At 36.8% G+C, this 6,000-nt stretch overlaps 1 protein-coding gene across 2 annotated transcripts in view; it reads left to right on the top strand.

Annotated features, from left to right (window-relative positions):
• Positions 1-444: 444 nt before the first annotated feature.
• Positions 445-6,000, top strand: part of MSR1 (macrophage scavenger receptor 1) — an 85,628-nt gene continuing 80,072 nt past the window's right edge. For both annotated transcript variants that reach the window (XM_023551163.2, XM_023551162.2), the window contains exon 1: positions 445-479. The gene's annotated coding sequence lies outside the window, so the exon portion shown is untranslated. The remainder of the gene's footprint in view (positions 480-6,000) is intronic.

Genomic DNA, 6,000 nt, shown 5'->3' with positions numbered 1-6,000 from the left:
TAGCATCCATATCTTTTCCTCCCGTGTCTTGTGTTGAATCAAGAGGAACAAGAAAAACAAATCACTTATGTATGGGGTCTTCCCTCAAAATTATATATTATGAAAGAGGAAATACTGTGAATTAATGAGTATATAGCAAGCATACCTAATTTAGAAACAGGAAAAGATGAGATTTTTATCTGTCCCGTATTATCTGCCCTGCTTCAATAACCCTTATTTTCCTTTTTACTTCTCTTTTTCTTTTTTAATGTCCTAGATGGGAAGAGGAATGAGTTATCAGACAAATTTAGATTTTGCAAACTATTGCACTGATGAAAGTATTATTGAGATGCTTTGTTAAGGAAGATTTTCAACACAGAGATGTGTCATTTCCTTTCCTCATGGACCAGATGCTGAAATAGTATGTAATAAAGATTTTAGGTTTCATTTGTAAAGAGAGAGAAGTGGATAAATCAGTGCTGCCTTCCTTAAGACAATAGGTAAAAGGTTTATTTTAATGTTGTCTCCAGAATTGTTTTTTTAATGTGTCATATATAATATCTGTGTGTGTGTATCTATCTATTTGTCTGTCTATCTATCTATCTAAAAGGAGTTCTGGGGGCACAGTGGTTGGAACTCACCAGCCACTCTGCAGGAGAAAGATGAGGCAGTCTGCTTCCTTAAAGATTTCAGCCTTGGGAACCATAGCGGGCAGTTCTACTCTTGATGGCAGTGGGTTTTTTTTTTTTTTTTGGTTGGTGTGTCTGTGTGTGTGTCTGCAAATATTTATATATACACATGGGCACATACAATTTTCTGGTAGAATATTTTGTTTTATATTTGTTTTTTGTTCATTTTAATGATAAATATCAGACATTTCTGCTAGGTTCTATGAGTGAAAAACGTGTATGTGAATAAATATACATGAAATATACTAAATACTTGGTAGTTTAAATTAGCAAGACATTTCTTCATAAAATTGTGCATATTTAATTTTTTTATATTGGCTTTATTCAGAAATATGATTTAGCATATTTTAATTGCTTTTGGTATCTTTTATGTACCACTTTGGTACTCAGCCAATTCCCTGTTTTTACCTTCACTTGTTCATATAGCAAATATTGGCTGGGCATCTACAATACACACTTCACTGAACTGCTTGTGGGGAAGGAATATGGGGGATAAAATACATGTTCTCCCTTCAGGGAGTTCATGATCTAAGGCATATAACCAAATAGGCGTAATATAATTTGATCACCTTAAGTGGCATCAAAGTGCTTCAGATAACTGCTGTGGGAATACCTGAAAGGACAAAACTGCATTAAGGGGAGAAATGACTGTCAAAAACATCTTCATGGAGATGTTAGAATCTAGGCTCATCTTGAAGAATGGGTAAGATTTACACAGTGTGAAGTGGGGCTTGGTATCTCATTAGTCATGTGAGAATAGCAATAGAAAAGTCATAGACCTGAGAGGACGGATGTTTTATACCATGGTTCGGAGCTGAGACTCCGAAACTACGCTGCCTGAGTTTAAATCTCAGCTCCACTACTTCCTAGTTGTGTAGCATTAACGACACAAACCATTTGTAGGTTTTGGCTTCCAAACCTGTAAAAAGGGGAAAATAATACTACACATCTTATTGAGCTGCTATGAGGATAAAATAAGAAAGTTCCATATTTTTTTTAACGGTACTTTTAAATCATGGGGATTCATTTGTTGACTGTTTTCTGTGTACCACGAAATTCACAAAAAATTATTTTTAAAACTCGTAGTAAATCTTTGAGTTGATATTACGTATAAAGAAACTACAATTCAAAGAGGTTAAAGATTTCCCAAAGGTCATACAGCTAGGAAACTGTCCAGCCCAAATTCAAATCTAGATTTCAAATTCTAAAATTGATGCTCTCTCTCCTCACTACCAAGAAAGAGCACCAGCTGAATCCGCACAATACGGACGTTTCCATTTCGTACAGACAGGTTTCTTAAGCGTGGAACTATTTATTTCACACATAAGTTAATTCTGTTTCACCTGACATACATTTTTAACTGGCTTACAAAAAAAAAAAAAAATTTTTTTTTTAATGAAATTGAAGTTTTTGTAAGGAAGGTTATAAAGTGAATATTTATTACAAATCTTAAAGATGAAATAAACTTTAAATGTATGATGAAAAATCTGAATAGGGAACAATCTTTGAAGAGAGAATGTTCATCATATATGGAAAGAAAGATAGTAAATATCCATGACATATAAAGAGTTTATTCACATATATACATAAAAGATAGGTTCTCTGGGATGTATAAGAAATGTGTATGAATAAACAATAAACCAAGAAGAAAAAAATAATAATCACGTAAAAATATACCTTCCACACTAAAATATCATCATCTCTACTAGTAAAACATTAAAAAAGAGGAGGAAAATATAAGAGTTCCATTATAGGAAAATGGCAAAATAAATAAGATACATATATTTGATGAATGGTGGCTTAAACGGTTTAAGTGCTTGACTACTAGCTGAAGAATTGGCCCTTCAAACCCACCCACAGCCTCAGAAGAAAGCCCTGTTGATCTCCTTCCTAAAGGTCATAGCCTTGAAAACCCTGTGGAGTAGCTCTGCTCTGCACACATGGGGTCCCATGAGTCAGAATAGACTCGATAACAACTAACAAGAACGACAGTCATTGTAAACATGAAAACATCACATAAGGAATGAACATGTTGATACGATCTAAAGAGAAAAGCAAAATGGCAATAATATGTACACTATGATATCAACTAGAAACCCTGGTGGCGTGGTGGTTAAGCGCTACAGCTGCTAACCCAAAGGTCGACAGTTCAAATCCACCAGGCGCTCCTTAGGAACTCTGTAGGGTGGTTCTACTCTGTCCTATAGGGTCGCTGTGAATCAAAATCAGCTCCATGACAATGAGTTTGGTGTTTTTGTGATACCAACTATATACATGATGATTATGTACAAAGACTTGAATTTAATCTAAAAATGAAGGTACTTTTTCTTGTGTTAAGGTGATGGGAATGACAAAAATTTTGTCCCAGCCAATCTGTAACATTGCTATTCTGTTTTTATAACTAAAAATAGGAGAAAGTAAAGGTAGTTCTAAACAAGTCATCAGTGAAATTCTTTCATTATGGTTTTTCTCCTGTTGCAGTGTCACTCCCTTGTATGAAAAGCTGATATTGCAGAGATGTGTTTCACTTCTGTGAGAAAGTGCTTTTAATAGATTATACAAATGCAGGAGATTTCATAATTCTTTCTCAGTGCATTGACATTTGGTAGGAAAAGTAACTTTATGTGAAGGTGCTTTTTCTCCCTCCTTTGGAAATGATATTTAACGTTGGAAATGATATTTAAAGGCACGCTTGAATTGTGTCTATTGGTCACAGGTGGCTGGCAAAGCCTCTTATGTTTGTTTACTCTGACATGACTAAAAAAATTCAGATGATGATAATGGAGTAAAGAGCTGGAGGAACGTGGAATAACTGATGCCTTTGGGGAGGAGAGGGAATCGATTGTTGGGGGTGATTTTTTTGGTTTAGTTTGTTAGACGTACACAATTCATTTTATTTTCCAATTGAGTAAAAGAACTTTTACAACTTCCACATTAGTGAAACATATACTTTTCTTAAGGCATAACCCCAGACGTGAAGTTCAGTCATCTTGCAAAATACTTTGTGTTTTATTTTTTTGTCTTTGTCACTCATTTACTCAAATGTTTGTAAGGGCACCTACTAACTACCAGGAGCTGCTCTTATCGCTGAACTAAAGAGATAAATCCTGTATTTTGGATGTAACTGCAGCGAGAGGAGGCAGACGATAAAGAAGATAAATCAGGGAAACATTTTATATTAGATGATGATGAGTTCTTAGAGAAAAATCTAGCCAGGAAGGGGACGAGGAAGTGAAACAGGGTATAGGCAGTCTGGAGGAGAGCAGAGCTGTTCCTAAGTCTGTCTTTATGTCAAATTTGTAGGTAAGTCAGAACAGGTGCACACAGATCTTACTTAGCATCCGTTAGTCAAATGTTTGTCTTAGTATATAGTATATATTTTACTTTTCTATGCATATAAACACTTATGAAATACTTTCAAACTGGGCAATGTTTTCATGAGCATCACAAAGTAGTGAGTGTGTTCGTTACTATGAACTACTGCATTTAACTCAAATTTTTAATATAATAGGCTTTATGGCAATTCCTTGTTCAGTACTAGTTGTCTGTAAGTCAGACATTCCTGACCCAGGGACTGCCTGTAGTCAAAATTTGAAAAGCAATGTTTAAGGGCCACCCTGAGAGTGAGATTTTAGTCTGTACCTGAGTGCCATGGGAAGCAAAGCTCAGGTTTTGAGCAGGAGGTGACAAGATCTGACTTCCTCTTTAAGGGTACCATGCTGGAGGCTGTGGGGAGGATGAAGTGGAGGCAGTATAAATACAGCTGGAAGACCAGTGCTATGAACTGGATTCTGTCTCCTCTCCTACAAAATATGCATTGAATTAATTCCTAGCCTTTGTAGGTGTGTATGTGGTCCAAAACAGGGTTTTCTTTTTTTTGTGTTAATTAAGTCATAACAGTGAGGGGTTGGGTGTCCCAAACTGAATCATTTCTGAGGTATAAAAAGACCAGAAGAGTTGCGAGTTGCTCACAGGGGGAAGAGAAAGACAAAAGAGAGAGATGCATCTACTAGTCCAGGGAAGCCAAGGATTGCTGGCAGCTACTAGAAGCTGCAATCATCAGAAAAGGACCTTCCCTAGAACCATGCCCTAAACTCGAACTTCTAGCCTCCTGAACTGTGGGAAAATAAATTTCTGTTCTTTAAAGCCAGCCACTTGTGGTATTTCTATTATGGCAGCGCTAGGTAACTAAGACAACCAGTTAGAGAGCTATTAAAATAGTTGAGGTGAGAATAAGATGATGGTACTTGGACCAGAATGGCAGTGGAGGTGCTCATGAGAAGCACTTGGCTTTTGCATGGGGCTTGAAAGCAAACCAACAGGATTTAATAAGGGATTGGATATGGAGCATAGAGGATGTGGCGGATGGAGGCCAAGGACGACACCTAGGTTTGGGTTATACCTGTATTAGAAATCCAAGTAGAGATATTAAGCAGTTGAATGTATGGGTCTGGAGAGGTCTAGGCAGGAGATACTCATTTAAGAATCATCAAGGGTATAGATTGTACTTAAAACAATGAGGCAAAAGAGATAAATAAGGGAATGAATATAGAGGGAAGAGAAAACAGAATAAAACTGAGGCCTGGCACTCACTGATATTAAGAGATTGGGGAGTTGAGAGGAATAAGCAGAAAAAAGTAAAACTCCCCTCAATGTAATATCTCAGTGCAACCATCAGCATCTGTCTTCTCAACAGAAGACCCTTCATTTTTATACATTTACTATTTTTTGATGTCTCCAGAATCTGCTTCTGCCGCCATCATTTAAATAAAACAGCTCCAGTCCCACACAGCAGGCTATGGATGTCCTCACATGATATCTTTTTTTAAATTCCTTTCATTTCCATGACCCTGACTGCCTCTTGTTCTTCTCCCTCACTGTCAAAGGATTCTTCCTTGTCTTTAGTACTGGTTTTTCTTCCTCTACCTGCCCATTAAATATGTTTGTTCTCGAGTTTAGGTTACTTATATTTTTTCTTGAAAAATATGTTATACTGTTTGATTTTTTCCTCCTATTTTTTGTTAAAGTGTTATATCTTAACACTTGATCATGAGTTATTTTCAATTTTCATGTCCTCTTTTTAATTGCCTCTTGGGTGTTTCTCTTAGCTGCCTTCCACATTGCCACTACCCAAGATGCCTGGCTGGGGTAGATGAAAAGGAAATTCAAAAATTAAGACAGAGTGGAAAGAATGGATTAAGGGAATGTTTAGAAAGCAGAAAGTCAAGACTTGCTAAGGTCTCGGATCTCGGGGTCTCGGGGTTTCGGGGTCTCGGGTCTTGCGGATGAGTGGTTTACAACACAGCCCCGACTTCTGGTTTGAATGATCGCT

The sequence above is a fragment of the Loxodonta africana genome, chromosome 19 (genome assembly GCF_030014295.1).
Source record: "Loxodonta africana isolate mLoxAfr1 chromosome 19, mLoxAfr1.hap2, whole genome shotgun sequence".
NCBI classification, from domain to species: domain Eukaryota; kingdom Metazoa; phylum Chordata; class Mammalia; order Proboscidea; family Elephantidae; genus Loxodonta; species Loxodonta africana.
The sequence above is the reverse complement of the archived record's forward strand: the minus strand, read 5'-3'. Positions and strand labels throughout refer to the sequence as shown.